This window comes from Cricetulus griseus, chromosome 2, assembly GCF_003668045.3.
Source record: "Cricetulus griseus strain 17A/GY chromosome 2, alternate assembly CriGri-PICRH-1.0, whole genome shotgun sequence".
In the NCBI taxonomy this organism is placed as follows: Eukaryota; Metazoa; Chordata; class Mammalia; order Rodentia; family Cricetidae; genus Cricetulus; species Cricetulus griseus.
Genome location: NC_048595.1, coordinates 264,378,649 through 264,403,469, shown reverse-complemented (window position 1 = coordinate 264,403,469; position 24,821 = coordinate 264,378,649). Strand labels below are relative to the sequence as shown.

General features: G+C 44.8%; 1 long non-coding RNA gene across 2 annotated transcripts in view; it reads left to right on the top strand.

Moving 5' to 3' along the window:
- LOC103161354 overlaps positions 1-24,821 on the top strand; it is a 37,048-nt gene that overhangs the window by 6,082 nt on the left and 6,145 nt on the right. The window contains exons 2-3 of one of the 2 annotated variants that reach the window (XR_003482723.2): positions 2,550-2,646; positions 23,042-23,182. This is a non-coding gene — a long non-coding RNA (uncharacterized LOC103161354). Of the gene's footprint in view, positions 1-2,549; positions 2,647-22,062; positions 22,881-23,041; positions 23,183-24,821 lie in introns of those variants that run through there. The other variant, XR_004768454.1, reaches the window with a different exon arrangement.

The following is a 24,821-nucleotide window of genomic DNA, read 5'->3' as shown; positions in this document are numbered from 1 at the left end:
GAGGATGAATGCAAAGATCACAACTCGGTGGCCATAAATAGCAGTGGGATGGTCCTTACCACTCTCCATCACAGGGATACAGGTCCAGCATGGCAAAGAGGGTAGTAACCCAAAAGAGAGACAAGTGTGGATTGGCTCAGGAGCTGGAAAGGAGTTGAAGAGATATTTGTGATTTTTGAGAAATGAAACAAAGAGGGATTCATTAGTTATCTACTGCCATGTAACAAACTCGTGACAAACTTGGAAACTGAAGACAACAAGCATTTATTACTGTCCCTGTGGTTTGGGAATCAGGGCACAGCAGAGCAGCGCCTTGCTGTGTGTCACAAGGGGGGGCACAATTAGGGGGTCTCTGAACAAGGCTCATCTGTGGAGTCCTCATCTGAGGAACAGGCAAGGAAGGACCCCCTGCTGAGCTCACACACCTTCTCAGCAGGAGCTGATCTCTGGGTTATTAAACTAAGGGATATTAAAACCCTTGCTGCAGTTAGCTGCCCTGCTCTGAATTCCTTGCTATCTGGTCTTCCCATATGTTTATTTCATCAAAGGCAGCCAAGGACAGAATTGATGAGTGAGAAAGTCACACTCTTTTGTAATAAGATCCAAGGAGTAACATTATCTTAACTTTCTATTACTGAAACAAGTGTCTAAGAAATACCAACTTATAAAAAGAAAAGATTTGTGGTGGGTGGATGAGGTGGGGGGTGGGTTGGTGGTGGGGGAGGAGGGATGGGGGTGAGGGGAGGGAGAGGGAGAAGGGACTAACATGTGAAACAAGCTTGTTCCCTAACTTGAACTAATGAAGAAAAAAAAAAAAAAAAGAAAGAAAAGGTTTGTAATCGTTTGGGCTCATGGTTTTGTAGGTTTCAGCTTGTGGCTGGTTGGCCCTGTTGCTTTTGGGTTTGTGGTGAGTGTGTGTGGAGTAAAAAGCCACTCAGCTCATGACTAGAATGCAGAGTGGAGGAGACCAGGGCCTTCAGTCCCTTTCAATGGCATGACTCCAGTGCCATTGTTTACCTGCCACCCTTTAAGAATCCCATCTTCTAACAGCACAGAGTGAGTTCAAAGCCTTCAACACATGGGCACACTGTTCTAATTAGCTTTCCTTGTCACCTTGACTCAGCCTAGGGTCCTCTCAGAAGAGAATCATTTGAGGGATTGCCCGGAACAGATTGGCCTAAGGACACGGAGGTGGGGAAATCTTGATTATTAATTGACATAGGAAGGTCTATCTCACTGTGGGTGGCACCAGTCCCTGTCAGGTGATCCTGGATGAGCAAGAAAGCTTGTTAAGCATGAACTTGTAATCGAACCAACAAGTAGTGTTCTTCTATGGTTTCTTCTTCAAGCTCTCATCCCAAATTTCCTCAGCGATGGACTGTGACCTGGGAGTGTAAGCCAAATAAACCCTTTCCTCTCCGAGTTGCTTGTGGTCCAGATTTTTTTTTTTTTTTTTTTTAATCACAGCAACAGAAAGGAAACTGGAGTGGACAGGTAAGACCCAAACTAGAGCAGACATTGCCTTTGCCATTTTCTAGTAAAGACACAATCAACACAGGACACAGCACTCCCTTCCTCCGTATTTGCAGGCATGAGCGTGCACACACAGAAGAAGAATTTCCACAAAGGTGCAAATGAAACACAGGAAGCCCAGCGGTTTGGAGCTATTTTAGAGTCTGTCTGCCACAAAGAAAAGTGGATGGAATGACACATCCTAAGAGAGAGAAGGGAAGCTGAGGGAGTGAAACACCACAGATGGCCCTCTCCTGACAAGAGCGAGGCAGGGTCACTCTTGAAGGGCAAGAGCGTCAGAGGATATGCAAGAGAAACTGGTCGTGTGGAGAAGTGTCTGTAGGTGAGGCGGGGGCTGTGCCCTGCACTGAGGACCTGATGGGTGAGAAGGTGCATGCTCCTTCTGAGCTGACTGGCAAGGAAGCGATTGCTCTACTGAGAGAAGGTGCTCTGATTCCAGCTGGAAAACAAATAAGATAGAAGGCTTGCTGGTGGCTTGAAGAAAGGAGGGTTCTGGAGGCCAAGAGTCCCTGTGACAAGAGTTTTAAAAATGTTTGTCAGGGTAGCCTGGCCCGATGCTGCCATGCTGCAGGGCCCAAAACCCACTCACTTTGCAGGCCCAGAGTCTCTTCCCCTCTTCCAGATGCCTTCTGCTATTTCCCCAGGCTCTTGTCATCCCTGTCCCCCAATACTGAGACCTTTGGTACCTGTCCCGCAAACCCATTTTGTCCTCTACTTCAGCTACAGTGTCTGTCAAATATTCTGTTTAGTTCTGTTGCAGATGCAACTTAAAGAGTGTGTTCTTGACACACTAAGTATACTGACTCTGAGCTCACTAGTGGAGAAGTTTAAAATGCTAAAATAAGTAGACGCTCATAGGATTCCTTTGCTAAGAAACATAATTATCATTTTCAGGATTAATTGATAGCTGTTTCTTGATCATGCAGCTTCTTCAGTCTTTGTCTTTTATTGCATCAAGATTTACTTATTTTTATGTTTGGTTGTCTTGCCTGTATGTATGTCTGTATGTGTATCAGGTATCTGCAGTGCCTGCAGAGACCAGAAGAAGGCGTTGGATCTCCTTGAACTGGAATGAAGGATGCTGAAACACAATGCAAGCACTGGTAACCAAACGTGAGTCCTCTGCAAGAGCAGCCAGTTTTCCTAACCAAAGAGCCATGTCTGCAGCCCCTCTCTTCAGTCTTTTAAGGCTCCTCCAGTAAGGAAGAACCATTGCAATTGCCTTTGAAGGTTGTCTCATCCAGCAGAGGCGCTACTTAAAATAATAATTCCGTGGGAAGGCTTCAGGAGGTTGGAAGCCATGCATGTAGCTGACGAGCGAGAAGTATTTTATTTAAAGCTTAACATCAATGTAAAAATGTTTCCTGCTTCATAGAAGTCCTAGAGAAAGGCTCATTATTCCCACACGAATTGAGCTACATCGTGTCTTTTCCATCTTGATAACCCTCTGCACCAAGCCCACAGTGAGCCCATAGTTCTTGCTCAATAAGCATCTGTTAAACTGAAATGAGCTGATCTTAGGTAAGACATTAGCAAATATGAGTCATCCCTGAGTGACGTCAAACAAGTGAAAATTAGAAGAAATTCAGAAAACTACAAGAAATAAGAGGCCAATATTAACACTGGGGGACCCGCTGCTGTGGGGACTTGCTGCTGTAGACACTGCTTTTTGAAAACAGGATCAAGAACTATTTCTAAGAGAAAGCTTTGGGTTGAGATATTTTATACAGAGAAATAGACAAGAAACCAGCACTTACCCACAATTCCCCCGTGAAGATTAAGGTCAGTAGAGGATGGGAGATGGCTCAGTGGGTTAAGTACTGGCTATCCAAGACTGAGGGCTAGAATTTGGATCCTTAACTCTACGTAAAAGCCAGAGGCATGCATCTGTAATACTAGCTCCAAGAGGCAAGGAGATCCAAAGGGCTCGCTGGCCAGGCAGTCTAAGCAAGTCAGTGAGCTCCAGGTTTAGTGAGACCATGTTGCAAAATTTAAGGTAGAGAAGGATAGAAGACACCCATTGTCATTATTCTCTGGGCTCCACAAACATGCAAGCATACCAACACACACATAACATACACATGCGTATACTATACAAGCACAGACACTAGCACACAAACTTGGCAATGTATACTTCCAACTTCTTCATTCAGTATTTTTAAAGCCTCCAATATGCAATTCTGTGCGTCAGTGTGTATACATGTGAGAACTTACATGCATGCTTGCCCGTGTGGTGCAGATCTTGCCCATTCCCAGAGTTACTGGGAGGTGCTGCTTTGTTATTCCTGGGACAATAATGGAATAAGGGAGCCACTGTTTTACATATCCATGTACAGATGCGTGACTCAAGCAATATGTTTTTAAAGCATCAAAACCAGAAATAAATACACAGTCATGGGGAACGATTCCAAGCTGACCCTCTGGCTTCGGTCTTTCAGTTTTCTCTCCAGAGACAGGCAGCACTGCCAAGTCCCAAGAAGAGTTCCAGAAACACCCTCTGCATATGTAAATACAAACTCCCTGTTTCCCTATGCAGACGACGGCAGCATATGATGTATACTGTTTTAAGGATGTTGTCCTTAAGCCCAGGGTTTCAAAACCGTTGGAAGAGCTTTTAAACAGTAAACTTTCTGAACATGTAGTAGTTAGCAATCAAGGCCATATCCCCCCATAAGCTCAGACAATTAACCTATAGCAATCACACAATGGTCTTCCTGGCTGGACAGGTATCTTCAAGACATAGATTGTCATGTTACTGCTAAACAGTTAGTTCCTGTTCACTTCAGTTGAATTTACTTTGTTAAAACACCATCAGAAACCTCCTGATATTTTTGGTAGCTGAAGCAAAATCCTGCAGAACATAACAAAATCAAACAGAGGGAAATTTGGGGCTCAGCTTAAAATACAGCTGGGCAAGCCCACACTCAGTTGCTGGAATAAGAACCAGCTGGGAGGGCTAAATTTAGCCTGGAGCCTTAAATATGGCCAGTCCTGATGTCCACAGCCTCCAGGCAGAGAATTCTGCCCTAGCTCCCAAGTTGGAACATTTGCCAAAAATGCTGAATTTACAAAAACATCCCGGTCAATCTTATTTTGGATAAGAGGTGATTTTCTAGGCTGTGAGAGGTTTGGTTTTTTTTTTTTTTTTTTTTCCAGGGGATCAATAGACAGACATTGGGATTTGTCGTGAGGGGGATGCAGAGAACCAGAATAACACCAGATAGTGGGAAAGGTTGTGCAAGATTGTAATGTCAGTTTTTACTTTTGAGTTTTAGAAGAGACTAGATCAAACTGGAATGGGTCTCACAAAGAGAGCTGAAAGGCAAGTGGAAAGTGGGCAGAATTGTCTTCCCATGGGGCCCCCTGTACACATGCTAGGGACCCTCTACTTAGGTGCTCCCCCCATCCAGGGGAGGGGTACAGAGGACCAACCCCCCCAACTGGGCTCCTTTTATCATGTGATTAACCTCAGGGAGGAGAGTTGTGGCGTCTCCCCTGATCCTAAAGAGCTCTCAAGAAGGCCATGCCTGGGGATCCCCGCATTGGCTTAGCCCAGAAAGGCACAATACATAGTTTATGGGGAATAGTCAGGAGGCTGTGCTGCTTTCAGCCCAGCTGAGCAGTGGGCTGAAAGGCAAGAATGGACTTCTGACTTCCTACACACACATGTGCAGAGAACATGTGTGTCTTGGTCCTTGTGCCCCCCTGCTCTCTGGGTAGTGGTAAAGAAAAGGCAGACTGTGGCCAATCTGCAAAACACTGCCAGAGGGTGGGAATGCTCCATCTTTACAGTTGCTTTGGTCTCTATGGTGAAGTCCCTCCCTACCTCTTCTGGTACTCTCTTGGAAGGTAGGTAATGTGTTGGGGTAGGGACGTTACAGGCTGTATGGTGGGAGTTGGGAAGGGCCTCCTTGCTTCCTGCTGATGACTCCTAAGCTGTGGCCAGGCTGTTTTGCTATTCTGGCCTTAGCCATCTGTAAAAGCCTGGGGTGGTCTTTCTGAGTCGGTCTGGGAGCCCAGTGGCCTTCCTTATGGATCTGACACCCTGACTTCTCTCCGTTATCCCAGGTACATCTAAATCCCGCCTCAGTGTCCTTCTGGCTCCCAAGCCATGCTCCCGGCCACAGCCTTGGCTGCCAAGGCACTTTGCTCCTGCATGTTAGGGACAGAAGGGTACAGTTCAGATCCTCTCTCCCCTCATCTAGCCACTCGTGGCTGCCTTGTTCTGACCTCCTCAGCAGTTCCCACCACAACCTGGTCCCCGGCAGATCTTAGAATGTTGGTGAGAACTGAGTGATGGCAGGGTCTTTCATCTGCCCATTTCCTTGGCGTTAGACAGGTGAGATTTGTTTTTAGATCCCCATTCCAGGCTACCTGTAATTTGCATTATGTGGAAGTTCATAATGAATGCTTTAAGATGTTCATGACTAAGTAGTTACCACACATTGTGTTTGCTTTTGTTCTGTTGGTGCTGTTTGGTTTTGACACACAGGAGATTCAATTTAGGGCTTCACGGATGCTAGGCAAGCATTGTAGCATTGAGCTACACCCCCAGACCTGTGCCCACTTTCTCAAACAGAGGTTCGCCTAGGTGGCCTAGGCTGCCATTGAACTTGCTCTATAGCCTGATCAGTCCTTGAACTTTCAGTCTCTCTGCCTCAGTTTCCCAGTAACTAGGATTACAGGCTTGAGTCACCACACCTATTTTTTAAAGGCTTGTTATCATCATTTTGTTGCAAATCTTATTTTGGATGCTAACAGCTAGATGTTAACTTTTGTTTGTATTCTTTGAGGAAAAAAATACATAATCCCTTACTCAAGTAAGACTACAGAGGTCTTTTTTAATTTTTAAAATAATTTGTATTAAACTTTATGTGCTCATTTAACCAGTGTCTGCCCTGTTGGAAAGTGTGTTCCCCAAAGTGTGGATGGGGGGGGTCAAAACTTCAATAAATGGGTCTCAGAAATTCAAGCCCTAAGGTAATTTTGACAAAGAGAAACTCCAGGTTATAGAAATGAATAGAAGCCTGGGGCGGTGGCACATGTGTAGGAGGCAGGGGCATTGCAGGCTTGAGATTAGAGCCTGGCTACACAGCCAGACCCTGTCTTCACTCCCAATTCCCATAAAAATGTGAATGGTCTTCACTCCCCCAAACACACATAGAGATGTGCATGGTCTTTACCCCCAAAAAAGCACACACATTAAGATGTAAATGGTCTTCACTCCCCACCCAGCACCCTCCTCCACATAAAGATGCAAACGGAAGGTCTAGAAGCTAATAGAACACTTGTCTTTATCAGGCTTAGCCACAATGTGTCCAAGGCTTCTAAAGATGGCAGCACAGACTCTGATTCCGCCAGGAGGGGCTTTCAGGAGAGAGTCAGCTAATGTGCCATTTACTATCTCCCGAGGTCAAACTGTGTCAGAATTACTGGAGAGGGCCTGGAGTGATGGCTCAGTGGTGAGGACTGCTTATGACTCTTGCTGAGGATCCAGTTGCATTCCCAACACCATGTGGGGCTCACAACCATCTCTAACTCTCGTTCCACAGTTCTGAGGTCTTTGACTTCCTGGGGCATCACACTTATAAACACTCAGGCAAACATACATACACGCAAAAATAAATAAACAAATCAGTATTTTACCTGGAGATTTCACTGAAATGCCCGAGCCTGGACCAGGACCCCCAGTCTGGGCTTCAGTGGGTCTGGAATGTTAACAAGATCTCAGGTGACAGCCTCTGTGAAGGTTCCCATTGTTTAATTGCACTGTCCCAAAGGAGGTGGACTGGAGACCAAGACAGAGACTCCGTGTGACCTAGAGTGAGCTGACTTGAGTCACTTTTAGATTCTGCTCAGACAGCTGGGGAGGCATCCTGATCACACACACCAAGCAGGAAGACTGACAGTTCAAGACTTGGCTCCAGAGGGTTCCCTAAAGGCCTACATGTTTAGAGCTCGGTCCCCATAGTGTCCTGTGAGTGCTGGAGCCTTTGGTTATGGGGCCTATAGAAGAAAGTTGAGTCATTAGCTGTTACGATAAGTCTTTCTGCCGCAGCCACCCAAGCCCTGCCACCACGTGGGCACTTTCTGCCAGGCCGCCCAGTTCCACCTGCCACCACATTAAGATCCTAAGTAACAGACAGAGACTTATATTAGGTACAAATGCTGCTTGGCCAATGACTAGGACTTCTCATCTGCTAGCTCAGTCTTAATTATCATAAATCTATATATTTTATAAGACTTATCTTATAGAGGATGCCTTCTGCTGGCACCCTCTCTTGCCAGCAGATCACATGGCAACTCCAAAGCAGAGACCAGGAGGAAGAGAGAAGAGACACAACTTCCTTCTTGCCCTTGCTTATATATGAGTCTCCCTGCTATGTCACTTCCTGCCTGGATCACAACAACTTCTTTACTACATTTCCCAGAATCCTCCTTGACTCCTAGTCCCACCTAACTTGCTGCCTCATTGGCCAAACAGTATCATCCAATAAGACAAACACACAGAAGTACTTCCCCCATCAAGTAGAAAACATTCTTAAAAGGAATATTGGGACCCTGGAGCCAGCCACCTTCTTCTTTTTTTAAACCAAGGACTGTGAGGTGACAATCCTGCTCTGCTGTGTGCTCCCTCTGTGATGCGTTGTGCATCTACAGGCCGGAAGTGATACAGTCAAGTATCCACAGACTGAAATCAGGAATCCTGAACTGAAATAAACATCTCCTCTATGTTGATTGTCTCTGGGATTTTGTTACAGTTGTCACAGGTACAAATCTGACTGACAGGGCCTGGGGGATGTTTTTTATGTCATGGACTGGAGGAGTCATACTGCAGCCTGGGATGATTTCCCCCTTGGCAGCCCTTCCTGAGTACTATCAAAGGGTTGGGACAGAGCAGGGGGGCCCTCTTCATCCTGAGCCAACAGGGCCTCTTTCAGGAATAGTATCTAAAAGTGGGTTATAGTAGTACACACCCTGGGGAGACTGAGGCAGGAAGATTGCTGCAAGTCTGAGGGTGGCAAGGGTTATATAATGAGTTACAGAAAAAAATCAAGTGTGACAGGGCTAGGCAATGCAAAAGTTCATCCATCTTGTATTCTTTTTTTTCTTTTTTTTTTTAATTAGAAAGAAGATTTTTTTACATATCAATCCCAGGTCCCTCTCCCTCCCCTCCTTCTTTGCCCCCCCCCCAACTAACGCCCTACCTTTCCCATACCCATTCTGCTCCCCAGGGAGGGTGAGGCCTTCCATAGGGGGTCTTCAGAGTCTGTTGTATCCTTTGGGATAGGGCCTAGGCCCTCCCCCTTGTGTCCAGGCTCAAGGAGTATCCCTCCATGTGGGATGGGATCCCAAAGTCCATTCCTATGCTAGGGATAAGTATTGATCCACTATAAGGGGATTCATAGATTTCTGAGGGCTCCTCACTGACACTCACATTCAGGAGGTCTGGGTCAGTCCCATGCTGGTTTCCCAGCTATCAGTCTGGGAACCAAGAGCTCTCCCTTGTTCAGGTCAGCTGTTTCTGTGGGTTTCACCAGCCTGGTATGGACCCCTTTGCTCATCAGTCCTCCTTCTCTGCAACTGGATCTCAGTTCAGTTCAAGGTTTAGCTGTGGCTGTCTGCTTCTACTTCCACCAGCTGCTGGATGAAGGCTCCAGGATGGCATATAAGTCAGTCATCAATCTCATTATCAGGGGAGGGCATTTAAGGTAGCCTCTCCTCTGTTGCTTAGATGGTTAGTTGGTGTCATCTTTGTAGCTTTCCAGACATTTCCCTAGTGCCTGATTTCTCTTTAAACCTATAATGTCTCCCTCTATTATAGTATCTCTTATCTTGCTTGTTATGATAAATCTTTCCGCCAAAGCCGCCTGAGCCCTACCACCATGTGTGCACTCTATGCCAACTGCCTGCCTGAGTTAGGGCCCCAATTAATGGACAGAGAGACTTGTATTAGGTACAATGCTGCTTGGCCAATGACTAGGATTCCTCATCTGTTAGCTCAGTCTTAATTATCATAAATCTATATATTTTATAAGACTTATCTTATCGGACACCTTATTGGCCTCCCTCCTTGCCAGTGGATCACATTGCGCCACTGGAGGAAGAGTGGAGGGGAAAGGGGGCCACTTCCTGTTTCTCCTTGCTAAATATGAGTCTCCTTGCTATGTCATTTCCAGCCTGGATCACCACTTCTCTACTACATTTCCCAGAATCCTCTTGGACTCCTAGTCCTGTCTAACTTGCTGTCTCATTGGCCAAACAGAACTTTATTTAACAATCAATAAGATAAACATACACAGAAGTACATTTCCCATCACTTGCTCTCTTCTGTTCTTCCCCCAACTCAACCTCCCTGCCCTGACATGTCCTCCTCACCCCTCCTATTCTCCCCTTCTCATTCTCCTAGTTCCCTCTCCCCTACCCCCCATGTTCTCAATTTGCCCAGGAGATCTTGTCCCTTTCCCCTTCTCCAGGAGACCATCTCTTAGGGTCCTCCTTGTTTCCTACCTTCTCTGCCAGTGTGGATTGTAGGCTGGTAATCCTTTACTCTATGTCTAAAATCCACATATGAATGAGTACATATCATGTTTGTCTTTTTAATGACTGGGTTACCTCACTCAGAATGGTTTCTTCGAGTTCTATCAATTTGCCTGCAAATTTCAAGATTATTTTTTTCTGCTGAGTGGTACATTGTGTAAATGTACCACATTTCCTCTATCCATTCTTCAATTGAGGGGCATCTAGGTTGCTTCCAGGTTCTGGCTATTACAGATAATGCTGCAATGAACATTGTTGAACAGATGTCCTTGTTGTATGAATGTGCTTCTTTCGGGTATATGCCTAACAGTGGAATTGCTGGATCTCATGGTAGACTGATTCCCATTTTCCTGAGGAACTGCCATACTGATTTCCAAAGTGGCTGTACTACTTGGCACTACCACCAGCAGTGGAGGAGTGTTCCCCTTTCTCCACATCCTCTCCAGCATAAACTGTCATTGGTGTTATTGATTTTAGCCATTCTGACAGGTGTATGATGGTATCTCAGAGTTGTTTTGATTTGCATTTCCCTGATGGCTAAGAATATTGAACACTTTATGTGTCTTTCAGCCATTTTAGATTCCTCTACTGAGAATTGTCTATTTAGTTCTGTACCCCTTAATTAGATTACTTGGTGTTTTGGAGACTAGCTTCTTGAGTTCTTTGTAAATTTTGGAGATCAGCCCTCTGTTGGATGTGGGGTTGGTGAATATCTTTTCCCATCTTGTATTCTTGCTGAGGCCAGAATCCTATGGAAAATTATCCAACTCTACCCTAGGAATCCAAGGTCAAGAATCTTTAAGACCAGATAACAGGATGTTTAGCCAAAGGTGTGGTTACTAGTTGTTTTGAGAATTAATGAGGTAATTAGGTTTTTTTGTTCCTGTCTCATGGTGAGGAGGTCTTTTGCTCTCCCCTTTTGCTTGGGGGTATATAAGGGCTGTGGGTAATAAATGCGAAGCTGCTGCGGTATTCACTGAGAGTCCTCCAGAATCCTCACTCCCCTTTTCAGGTACATTCAAACAGGTCGTCTGGGCCCGACAGTGTTCCAGATGTGTATAGTAGTGAAGGAGGAGTCTTCTGCAGGGTCATGTTTGGAGGCAGCAAAGCTGGTGTGTGGAAAAGCAAACACTGTGCCAGCAGAGCAGGGGCTTAGGATTGAGCCCTGAGAGAGTCCTGGGTGTGTGCCCGTATTTGCATTCTCTGATTCTGTTGCTCAGTGTTTCAGTGGACCACTACTCTCCACTTAGTGAATAAACACCCACCATTAAAAGAACAGATCACCAGCCACCTCAGTTAGCAGGACTCCTGGGGAAGAAGCTGATTTATATGTTTTATATGCTAAAGAGTTAGCATTAACTTAAAGGGACTGGAACCACGTGATGACACACACATGTAATCCCAGGATAGGGGACATTAAGGCACAAATATTGCAGAATACTGGGGCTTCCTACATAGTAAAACCCTCTCTCTTTAAAAAAATTAAAATAAAAAAAAAAAAACCAAAATCCAAGAACTGTGCTCTGTGGTAGTTTACAAAGTGAAAGGAGAGGTCAGATAGCTGATTACTATGGGACTGACTATGGTGCCTCTGGCAGGAAAATGTTGATGAGTATTAGTTGAAACCAACCTGCAGCCAAATGCACTTGTTCCTTCTGTGGTTTCATCTAAATGAAGAGATAAATGGGGGAGACCTAGCACTGTGACTGGGTTTGGAACTGGCAGCCAGGTGGAAGCTGGCCACACCCCAGCACAGTCTACCATCAGACAGAGGGCCTGATGACACAGCGTTTGAAACCCTGGGGGTTTTCATGAAGTGCATGCATTTCCAGGACACAAAGTAAGAGGATAGAAGGGAGGGGCTAACCCAGCTCATCCTTTCTTGAACCTAAATGCTCCAAGGCATACCTCTTTCTGTCCTGGGTCACCTGCCTCCCAGCTGCCTCTGCAATACTTTCCCGCTCTCCCTTGTTTTTCCCGATGCCCACCCAGCGGAGCCTCCAGCAGAGAACACGCACCCCCTGCGTCCTGCTCCCCCCCCCCTCACGCATGTGTCTTTTATCATTTACCAGCACAAAAGGCCCTTTTTTTCCCTAAAGTAGTTTGAGGCCTTGGAAGGGAGGGGTGAAGGTGTGCCGTCTTGGGGGCATTTGTTCCCGGACTTCTCCCAGGCTTGTGTGCTGATCCTATGGCAATAGGAAACCTTAGGCTAGGGAGAGAGAACCCGATGGTCCCGTGTCTTTCCACGTTAGTCTCCAGCAGGACAGGGGACTGGTTCTGAGAGCTACTGGGAGAGGTCTTCTGCTTCAGGGATCCTCTTTCACAGTCCCTTTCTTATCCAAGAGTAGAGCCATCTCTTTCCTTTCTTCCTAAGTGTGGCCTTACCTTGCTGTTCTTGATCCAAAAGTTGTAAATACATAGCTTGCCATATAGCTGGCAGTGTTTTAAATCTTAATGGTTTCTTGGCACCAAACTTCCTAGCCTGACTCCCAAGTTTCTTATTTCTCTCCAGTCTTTAAGAATATATATATATATATATATATATATATATAATATATTATATTTATATATATTAATAAAATTTCTGTCAAGGAAACTATTCTTTAAAAAAATTCTTCTGTAAATGGAGGAATTTATTTTATAGGAAAACCATAGCACGAATTTTGGCAACATAAAATGCAGCTTAATAAGGGGAGCAAAGGGATCAACTTCTAAACAAGAATTCCTAAGAGAACCAGAAACATTGTTTCCTTCCTTTTAGACGCCGGAGAGTCAGGCAAACAACGTTGCGGCTATTCCTGACACAAATTCCATAGTGTAAGCAAAGCTACCAGGCAGTGGGAAAATTCGGGAAAATAAAAGGAAGCTTGTTGTGTAATGATACTATTGAAATGTCAGAGCTCTTGGAGGTAGATCTGAGCAATCCAAATGAAAGCCACAAGGTTAAAATGTCATCATACTATGTGACTTCTGAGTGCTTGTCTCCATGACTCCAGCTATTTACATGCCTTGGGAGGCAAGTCAAGGCCACAACAGCTCCAGAACTGTTGTCTGAACTGAAGGCTGGCTCCTTCTTGGCTTGTAGGAGTATAAGCTGTCACTTAATACTTATGGTGGTTTCATTATAAACTGCCTCAGACTCTAATCTGGATATAGCGCTATCTGAAAAAAAATATTTTTGGTTTTTAGACAGGGTCTCATGCATCCCAAACTAGCCTTAGACTCGCTATGTTAGCCAAGGTTGACCCTAAGTTTCTCTGTTCCTCCAGCTTTCACCTCCTAGACGCCAGGATTACAAGCAAGCATCACCATGCCTGGTTCATAAAAATCAGATCTTCATGCATCCTAGGCAAGTGGGCTACCAGTGGGGCTGCATCCCAGCCCTGGGGAGGCGGATCATTTAAGATTAAATGAGAACCTTTGCATCTGCTTCTCAGAGCTGGCATGACTCTCAGCATCCCAGCCAGACGGTCTCCTCCTTTCTGAAGTGCTTGTCTGCCTTCATGACATCCCTTCCATTGTTCCTGGAGTGCATGCACTTACGCTCCCACTCACTTCCTCATAGACCACTTCCCTGCCATATTATAGGCTATTGGAGGCAAGAGTCAGAATTGGAAATAATACCTTAGACACAGTCAAAAGACCTAACATTGCTGGGTGATAGGTCACAAAGAATATAGATATATATTTCTCTACATAGCCCTGGCTGTCCTAGAACTCACTGTGTAGACCAGGCTGGCCTCAAATTCACAGAGATTGTTTCTGCCTCCTGAGTGACTGCTGGGATTAAAGGTGTTCTCCAGCACTCAGAATTATCAGAATTTGTGATGGCTGGAGATCACCAGTAGGTTAAAGTGCTTGCTGCAAAGTCTGGTGACCCAAGTTCAATATCTAGAACTCACATGGCAGAAGGAGAGAACCAAAAGCTGTCCTCACCCTGGCATGTGGACACATGCCATATACTCCCCTGCCACACACACAAAGAAATGCAATATTGAAAAAGACATATACGATCAAACATTCATGGAAGTTCCTTTTGAATCAATGCCCTAACTTCTCAGACACAGAAACTCCATGACTTACAAAATAACCCAAAGGTTTAATCTTGGTTTAGGACAAAACATTTTGGCGAACTAAAGTGCAATCTTTCTGATTTTGACTCATTTTTGCTAGTTTTAGTTTTTATAAAGTTGGAAGTTATCTGAAACAAATCAGAATGAAACAGGCTAATAAACCAATTTGGTCTGGATTAGAAAGACTCTAAACAGAGCAAAATCAAGCAAGAGACTGACTTTTGACGTAAGCCAGAAGCAAGTGAATATACTTAAGAACTGTTTTCCTGTTTGAAAGCAAAGCACAGGCCAGGCATGTCAGCTCTCACCTTCCATCCAGGGACAGGGAAAGCTGAAGCAGTAGGATCATGAGTGCAAGGCAAGCCTGAACTATACACTAAGATCCTATGCAAATCAATAAAGAAAGGAAGCATGTGATTCACTCTACAACTCATGTAGACCCTGCCCTTGTCAAAAAAACATGTGTACTCCTGTTATCAAAGAACAAGCAAAAGGTCTTGTTTATTTTCCCCACCTCATTCCCTAAAGAATTTGCGTTGTCTTTATTCAAACACACACAATATCAAACTAAGAACAGACAAACAGCCAGATAAAGAGAAGTCAGGGGTGGCTAGTAAAACATGGGGGTGGGGGTAGTAAGGAGATGTAAGCCAGAATTCTATGAACATCTAAGTTTGGATCTGAATTTCTTGAGATCAAGGTAAGAACAGCATTGTGATTGGCTCAGCGTTCCATGCTGGGTTTGACATGAAAACCTAATTCCTCAAGCCCATGAATCAGAGCCACACTGGATGCCAGTGGTTCCCTTGTGGAGGGTGGGTTAATCTGTGTATTGAGGGACTCCTCAGTTGAGCCTATGGCTCTGTGAGCCCAAGGCCAACCCAGAAGGCTTTGCCATGTTACTCAGGAGGAGAAGGTCCCTTCCCCATGGCAGTATCCATGCAAGGATTTAGCAATGGACATCACAGTGTGAGTTGCCACAACAAACACCCTAGAAAAGTTTAAAGAGGCAGAACAGTTGGGCACTCTCTGCACAGTAAACATGGTCCTTTAGAAACCACGATGCTTCCCAGTGCCTAAGGCTTCCCTAGACTCCCTTTCCAAGCACCCCAGGCTCCCAACCCTAGGCTGACACATTGTTTCTAACATGGCTGTGAATGGAAAGCCGTGAGCTAAGCCACCACCATCACATGTGCATGGTTGATATACAAGCCTCCCAGGAATAGGCTCTATTTCTTACAAGTCACTTCTCCACCCACTTAAAACTCTAATTAGCTGACTAGAGGGCTGATTGATTAATAGATTGTGTGCAGAGCAGAGTCCGAGATGCTCAAACCATGGTGCTTCTTCTGTGTCCCATGACTGCCATTTAGTAACCACTTTGCCATTCATCAGAGGCCAAAGATTTAGTGACTTGAACTCCAACTTCTAGAAGTGCACAACCATTGCTCTTTTCTGTGAAGAACACACTGGAACCACTTAAGGTTTGCTCCCTGAGCCTTGATTTTAGTTTATAATGAGGAACGAGGATGTGGAAGTAATTGGCAGATGGGATATTTTCTCTTTCTTCCTTCTCACTCACCCTTGCCCTCTCAACCCCTTATCAAAGATAACTACTCGTTTCATGCTCAAAATCATATGTTTCATAAAAGTTGGTTTCTGCCCACCCTGCCTGTGGCAAGGCTGTGCTTCTGGGAAGCCCAGAACAGTGGCCAGAATGTTGCTCTGCTGTCCGCCTTCTGCACAGATCTTGCCCATTGATGCCTTCTCATAATTAAAGCTGTCAGCTTGTGGATAAGTGGTGGTGACAAGATGTGGGCTCTTCACTGTCAGCACCCTGATGATGTGGCACAAGCTCTGTCCTGTATCATTTAGCAGAAGCCAAGAGAAAGCTCCTTCTGAGCTCACAGAGCCTACAGACTTCCTCCTGCTGATGCCAAGACTATGCCTTCTCTTGCTTGGCACAGGGTTTGTGAGGTTTGAATAGGTATGGCCCCCATAGGCGATTCTGTTTGAATACTTGATCCACAGGAAGTGGCACTATTAGGAGGCGTGGCCTTGTAGGAGAAAGTGTGTGCCTGTGGGGGTCTCAGAAGCTCAAGACATTTATTTCCCTTCTTGTTGCCTGCAGGTTAGGATGCAGAACTCTCAGCTCCTTCTCCAATACCATGTCTGCCTGCACAATGCCATGCTTCCCACCATGACCATAATTGGGCTAAAGTTCTGAACTGTAAGCTATCCCCAATTAAATATTTTCCTTTATAAGATTTGTTGTGGTTGGGGGCTGGAAAAATGGCTCAGAGGTTAAGAGCACCGGCTGCTCTTCCAGAGGTCATGAGTTTAATTCCCAGCAACCACATGGTGGCTCACAACCATCTGTAATGAGATCTGGTGCCCTCTTCCCTCCTCTGACGTGCAGGCAAATGTGCAAGTAGAACATTGTATACATAATAAATAAATAAAATAAAATAAAAAGATTTGTCCTGGTCATGGTGTCTCCCCACAGAAACAGAAACTGTAACTAAGACAATTGAATCATTCTTTCCCTATTGCTGCCAAGTAGTACTCCATTGTAAGAATATATAATCAGAAGTGGTGTGTGGTACACACCTTTAATCCTAGCACTTGGGAAGGAGAGGAAGGAAGACCTCTGTGAGTTTGAGGCCAGCCTGGACTACATAGCAAGTTCCAGGCTAGACAGGGCTACACAGAGAGAGACCTTGTCACAAAGAGAAGGAGAAGAAAGAAGAGAAAGAGGATAACATAGAGTCATCCCCATTGTTCCTTGTGAGATTTGTTCCATTATGTACTACACCCTCACACACACCCATGAATACCAAAACCCAAACATGTTCAAGTCCCTTATTAGATGGCATAGTAATTGCATCTAACCCGCTAACACCTGCCCATACACCTGGAGTCATCTCTACAGTATGTATAATACCTAAAACATTGTAAATACTATGCAGTTGCTATATTATATCATTAGAAAATAATGACAAGAAAAAAGTCTGGATATATTCGGTGTAGATACATTTTCCCTAATTTCGAAACTTTTTTTCGATTATGTGTATGCCTGGATATGTGCATGTGAATTCAGGTGCCCTCAGAAGCCAGAAGAGGGTGCTAGATTCCCCTGGAGCTGGAGTTACAGGTGGTGGTGAGCTGCCAGATGTAGATACAGGGAACCAAACTCAGGTCCTTGGCAAGAGCAGCAAGTGCTCTTCTCCCTTCCGAGCATACCTCTAATTCTTCCCAAGTTCCTCTCTCTTTCTCTCCAGAAGTCCCGCCTATTCTCTCCTGCTTAGCTATTGGTCACTCAGCTCTTTACTAAACCAATCAGAAGGCACCTTAAGCAGAGACACATCTTCACAGTGTACAAAAAGATTATCCCACAAGATATTGGGAACCAGACTCAGGTCCCCTGCAAGAGCAGCAAGTGCTCTTAACTGATGAGCCTTCTCTACAGCCTAAATGTTTTTGATCCTTGCCTGATTAAACCCATGGATGTAGAACTTATGGAAATAGAGGGCTGGTGGTGCTACAATTATTCATTCTCTGGTTGCTAGATATCAAGTTGTTTCCAGCTTTTGACTTTTGTGGGTAAAGGTGCAGTGTGTGTGTGTGTGTGTGTGTGTGTGTGTGTGTGTGTGTATTAGTCTTATTCTGGATATGTTTTTGTTTGTCCTGGACAAATCCCTAGGAATAGAATTGCTAAGGTGGTGTAGTTTGTTTAATTTATTAGACAATGTCTTCCATGGTTAGTCATTACTATCAACCTGACTAGGTTTAGAATTATTTAGGAGACAGAGGCACTTGTCAAGGTGTGTCTGTGAGGGCATTTCTAGAGAGTTAACTGATGGAAGAGGACACACTCTGTAGGTGGCGGGTGCCATCCCATCTTCTGGAGGCCTGGATGGAATGAAGGGGTGTGGGGAGAAAGTCAGCAGGGCACCACATTCGGCTCCACACAGACCACCATGCTGTGCGCAGCTCTGTCCTGCCATGCCTTCCTTGCCACGAGGAACCAAACTCTGTGAAGCTATAAACAAGATAAGTCTTTCCTTTGTTAAGTATTCCTTGCCAGGGGTTCTTGTCACAGTGACAAAGAGTAACCAATATGCTATCTAATCACTCCCCCAAAGTGGTCAAACTGTTTACAATCCAACATTTACCGTCAACATTATACATTATCACACCATAATTTATGTTACTCCACATCCTTACAAAACGAAGCTTTATCTTTTGAATCTCAGCTATTCTGGAGGATGTACATACAATGGATACCTCCCACTGCATTTTAAATCTGCAGACTCAAAAAACATACATAGATGATCCATTTACATAAAGTTCTAAAAGTGAAAGATAACCAAAGTGAAAAAATAAAAACAGAGTCTGTCTCTGCATGAGGCAGAAACAAGTAGGAAGAAGCAGGAGAGACGTCCTATATTGCGGTGGGGTATGGCTTACAAGGGAGTATTCGTTTGTCAAATTTGCATTAGGATTCATATATCTTCGTGAGTAGAAATTTTAGCTAAAAGAACAGGAAAATGTATAATAATTGTGTGTGGGAGTGTGTAGATATAGATCAGACAAGAATGGAGGATATTGGCAAGTGTTAAAGCTGGGGGTCAGGCCAGGGTGGTTCATTATACCGTTCTGTTCACTTTGTATGCACTGAGAATTTTCTATAGTAAAAGCTTTTAAACTATAATTGCCAATCCATAATTCCTTTAGACTACAACAAGACTCATGGAGCATTATCTAATATCTTTTATTGGCTGGAGTTTAAAAATGAGAAATTAAGTGGCTGGTGCCATGAATCTGGCTCAATAGTCTCTCTTTGGTTCTTGGATAATTTTCTTTGAAAGTGTTTAGAAATGGAAGAGGTCAGCACTATAATGTCTTGAGCCTGATAACTCGTGATTCTTCAGAAAATAATCAAGGATTTTTTTAATTTGAAAATTCATGAGCACTCAGTGTTAGCAAATTGCATGAGAGTAACTTGATATCCGATTCATTACATTGCCTGATTTAAAAACAAACTTATCTACACACTTAGAAATGAGTAACATGTTATATTTTTGTATGTTTTACCACAAGTTAAAGCATAAGTAAGTGCTGGAGAAGAGGCTTCCTGGTTAAGAATGTATTGCTCTTGCAGAGGACCAGAGTTCAATTCCCAGCACCCATGTTGGGTGTCTTACAACTGCCTTCAACTCCAGCCCCAGTGGGATCTGATGCTTTGGTTTCTACAGATACCTGCATTCACATGTATATACCCACACCCCTCACCTACCCATACCCCCAACCCACACATACCCCCCACCCACACCCCTCACCTACCCGTACCCCCAACACACACATAACCCCCACCCATACCTCCACCCACCCATTACCCATCCATACCACTCACCTACCTGTACCCCCAACACACACATACCACCACCTACACATACCCCCCAATAAAAACACATACCCCCATTCACACATACCCCCCACCTACACATACCCCCCAATAAAAACACATACCCCCATTCACACATACCCCCCACCTACAATACCCCCCAATAAAAACACATACCCCCATTCACACATACCCCCACCTACACATACCCCCCAATAAAAACATACCCCATTCACACATACCCCCTACACATACAACACATATACCCATTACACACATACCCCCCACACATACCCCCCACCTACACATACCCCCAATAAAAACACATACCCCCATTCACTCATACCCCCTCACCTACCATATCCACCCACCCATACCCCACCCACCCATACCCTCACATATACACACAAATAAAAAAGAAATCTTTAAAATTTAAAAGTATGTAAGTGAACTATGTAGTGAAGGAATGAAGCATGCTCTTCCGAACACTCAATATTTACTTCCCTTGCCTTGCATGTCACATTACACCCATTATTGAGGTTCCTGGAAATAAAGTACTTTGAAAACATATTTCAAGTGATTGTTTCCAAGTTCCTAGTAAGCAACAGCCCAGGCATCAGACTTGCCTCATGTTCACGAAGACAAGTTCCATGGACATCTGTAAACTTCGCAGGGTTTAATACAAACAGCTTGTTTTATTTGTTGATTTTTTTTTTTTTGAGACAGGTTTTTCTCTGTATAGCCCTGGCTGTCCTGGAACTCACCCTGTAGACCAGGCTGGCCTCGAACTCAGAGATTCACCTGCTTCTGCCTCCTGAGTGCTGGGATTAAAGGCCTGCACCCACAGCCACCACCACTACCTGGCCAAACAGCTTGTTCTATACCAGCATTTTATTGGAAAGACCAGCGAGAAGAAACAGGATGGATTTTATATCTAAAAAAAAATCTCTTCAGGCTGGGCTTTGGTGGCACACACCTTAATCCCAGCACTCGGGAGGCAGAGGCAGGCGGATCTCTGAGTTGAAGGCCAGCCTAGAGAGCGCAGCCTCCAAAGTCACAGAGAAACCCTGTCTAGAAAAAACCAAAACCAAACAAAAACAAAACAAAAAAAATCTCTTCAGTATAAATGAACTGAAGTGATACTCAGAGAAGAGGCGGTGTCTTAGGACTGGATCTTCACATAGTTCCAATGGAGGTTTTCTTCTGGGCCCTGCGCTTCCATCTGGGACAGGCTATGGCCAGGACTGGCTCCAGCTCCACTCCTGCAGCAGCGTTTTGAAATCTCTGGTTCCTAAGAACTTGGTGGCTTTAGAACAAGAGCAGAGATGCCTCAGGGCAGCTTCTGCACCAGACATCTGAAGCAACTCAGCGGGTCAGGCGGGTACTCTGCCACAGCCAAAATGTCCTGGAATGAATAGGCACCACTGTATTCTGTGAGAGCGTGGGGGTGCTACGCATCCAGCCCAAGGCTTCATGCCTGCTAAACAAGTGTCTACCACTGAGCTACACTCCAGGCCTGTCACCCCTGTTTTCTATCCTTGAGGCCCAGGATTGGGAATGTAAAGTCTTAAGGCACTGACTGAACTGAGTCTTTGAAGAAAATATATTTATTTACTGCACTCGAGCATGTGTGCATACGCTGGCGTGCGCGCGCGCGCGCGCGCACACACACACACACACACACACACACACACACACACACATACACCATGGATTTTGATGTGGAGGTCAGAGGACAACTTGCAAGAGTCAGTTCTCACCTGTGTGTGTGTGTGTGTGTGTGTGTGTGTGTGTGTGTGTGGCAAGGGGTCCTGGAAATGGGACTTGGGTTGTCAGAAAGTGCTTTTATCTGGTGAGCCATCTCACTGGCGCAGACCAGTGAGGGAGAACAGGGCCAAGTGGACTTCTTAGAGGAAAGGCATTCAGAGGGGCATTCTGCATTTTATTCTCACTTAGAATGAAGACCAGTCTCCTCTGGCCCAAGAAGATGCCCTGCTTTCTGTTCCTAACACATCTGTCTTCGCAGTACTGGACCCAGAGCGAGCAAGACCATGACAGAAAACTTGAATCCAGAAATGCATTAGTTCACATAAATATGCCTAGGTAGGATGGATACAAGGTGGCTGATTGAGTGGCCAAGTAATGTTATCCAATATCCAGACAGAGGCAGAGGCAGGTTAGTTTTCTGTGGGTTTGAGGCTAGCCTAGTCTACATAGGAGGTTCTAGGATAGCCAGGGCTATGTAGAGAGACCCTGTGTCAAAAAAAAAAAAATCCAGATCAATTTCATCTTTCTGCTCTGCCATTGTGTTCTAGCCAGTCACTAGCTGCCCAGCTCCAGACTTCAAGTCCCCAATATCACCATCCAGAGGCAAAACAATGGGGTTATTGTGTCTTTATGTCTCTTTCTCATAATTATGAAACTTTTCCAGGAAATCCCCCAGTGATGTGTCTGCATGACTCATGGTCACAAGTAGGCTTCATGCTTCATTCTTGAGTTACCATCAAGGAAAAGGGACAGCTAGGAATAGAGCCAGACTCCCGAAAAGCTCATGGCCACAAACAGTAAACTGGACAAAGTTGGGTGGATTTGTTAGCAAATAATTGACATTTGTCATATTTGTGGTTCTCTGTATGAGGACATGGTATGAGTCTTGCTCACTAAGGATGGAAACAAAAAGCCTTCCCAGTGAATGGAGGCATGCTCAGTGTGTAGTGTTAGCTACACCAGCCAGACACCAAACCCAGCTGAAATGAGGCCTTGGTTATCGGGCAGAGGACACTCTGGTGACTACGGAGAGCATTACAGAAAGAAAGAGTCAGCCTGAGAGTTGTGCCTACCTCTGCACAGCATCTAGGCTGTTAGCAGCAATGAGCTCACACCTTCTCTTGGGTAGTTTGGGCACAGTTCCAGTTTATGCTGCCATTGAGCCCATTTTCTAGTCTTCTAGGGGATTCAAAGCTTCCTGTCACCAAACAAAATCTCCTTCCGGTTCCAACTAACCCTGGTGGATTCTTTTGCTCATCAGCAGGAGTTCTGCAGGGCAGAAGTGAAGTCATGTAGTCAAAACATTGTGTCTCCAACTGTTGAGGGTCAGATGTGTGACATAAGAAAATGCTAAGGGTACGTGTTCTCCATGGTACACCCGAGTGTACCATTGGCAGAGAACAACAGATGGTTCCCAGAAGTTGTTCCCTGGGGCCAAATTCAGCTTCCTTTTCTGTGATGGCTCAAGCACCCTTTCTCTGGAAGCCTACCCTTCCCGTCCCTCTCCCCCCAAGCATTTCCACTGAATACCTTGGCATTCAAAGAGCCTACAACTCATGGTAGGTATAATTTAATATCATGTTGTTGTTAGATAGACCACCAGATGTGGACCAGGGAATTTAATGTTGTTTGGGGTGGGGGAAGCCCAGACTGATGTGGTTAAATTTCAAAGTTTTCAAAATGAAATGCTGAATGCACTGGGGTTTGTCTCCTCTTACAGGTAACTGAGAGGGAATGTCCCTTCCCTGCCATTTGCCCACAGTTGATGAAACAGAAAACATGCAACATTCATGGCACTTCAAAGAAAGGAAGAAAAACTAATTTCTGACTCTACTCCTCTTCTGCCTCAACAAAGCTACTGGTGGGTGCCCTCCTTGGACACTGTATTATTTGCCTGCCTCAGCTCATAAAATGGATATACTATACTAAACTTAAGCTATATCCCTTGGATATTGGATATGCAGGAGGCCTCTGGCTTACAAACATTCTAACATTCGTGTTGTATTTAACAGGCACAAAACAGCCTGTTTTTTGATCATGGGTTGTTGACATATAACAGCATCTCAGGCTTGGCTCACTGTAGATGCTGCCAGCCCACCCCTCCCATTGCCAGCAGTGGGGCAAGCTTGAAATATTGTCTTTAATTGAAGGAACATGAGCCTTACTGCTGTTTCATTTTGTAGATTTTAGATATTGAGGCTTTCCTGTGGTTCTGGCTGTGAACACTGTCTCTTACAGTACTGTCAAGTATGGCCCAGTGTTTCTCTGCTATTTGGAGCTGTCGCCAGGCTGGGGGGCAGGTGGGAGGTGAGGGCGTGATATGTACATATGTGCACATTATTGGGGATGTTCCAGAAAGCACCCTGTGCTTTCTCTGGGGACCATTTTTTTTTTAGACAAAGTTAACCCTTCAGAGGGTTATTGTACTTCATTGTCCTCATTATATGACTGGAAGGCCTTCATCTTCCTTCATCTGAAAACTGCCGAACACATAATTTCAAATCTTATGATTGCTACACAATGAAAATGCCCACCAAATTTGTGAAAGTAAATATGAACTGTGTCTTGACATTTGCAAATTTTGAGACAGATATAAAAAGCATGTCAGCTTTATGACTTCCCTGGTTTTTAAGTAGCTAATTCCTCATTTTTCCTTTATTTTCTCTGTCGAAAATATAACCAGTAACTTAAAAAAAATAGCCATTCAAAGACTGTTTATGTTTGGCAAAAGTAGCTTAATTTTCAGTGCTGATTTAAAGTTTCTCACAGAAGGCTGGGGACCTGGAGACAGTGTGTTCTTTCTCTCTCCCTTTCTTTCTTTCTTTCTTTCTTTCTTTCTTTCTTTCTTTCACTGCATTTTGAAAAGGAAACTTAATGTCCTGTCCTTGTGGGACAGGACAAGCAAAAAGTCACAGACATAGTCTGGGGCTCAGGGCAGGCATCATGAAGATGCTGACACCATGGCCTTTTCTTCCCCTAGCCTAGCAAGCAGCCTTTCTGGCTACCTTGTGAACCCAAGAGGCCATTTGATATGTTCCCACTGGAAACCCATCTCTGTGTTGCCCCCTGGTGGCCTTAGCCACCTCTACTGCTGCCTCAGCAAAATTTGACCTTGATGCTATAAAGAGTCATCTTTCACTCAAGCCACCTTCCAGGTGTCAGCTGACCCTCTCCATCTGTGGGGGACTGGGTTTGTTTCCTAAGCACACAGCAGCCACCAAGCAGCCACTTTCTAGTAGCTTACACACTGAGAACCCAATGGCGTCTTTTCCTGAAAACCACTCTGGTTCTCCAGGCTCTACATCATTTAGGTGACCATCGTGTATCACTGCCTCAAAAAACACTTGTCCTTTTTATTAATAGTCGAGACTAGATAGACGCAAACCAAAGAATGTCACTTAACTGTAACACTACACAGACGAGGAAAGTCAAACTATATCAATGGCTTACAGGTCAGAGCTAAAACAATAAGACTTTTAGGAGAAAACCCTTGTGACATT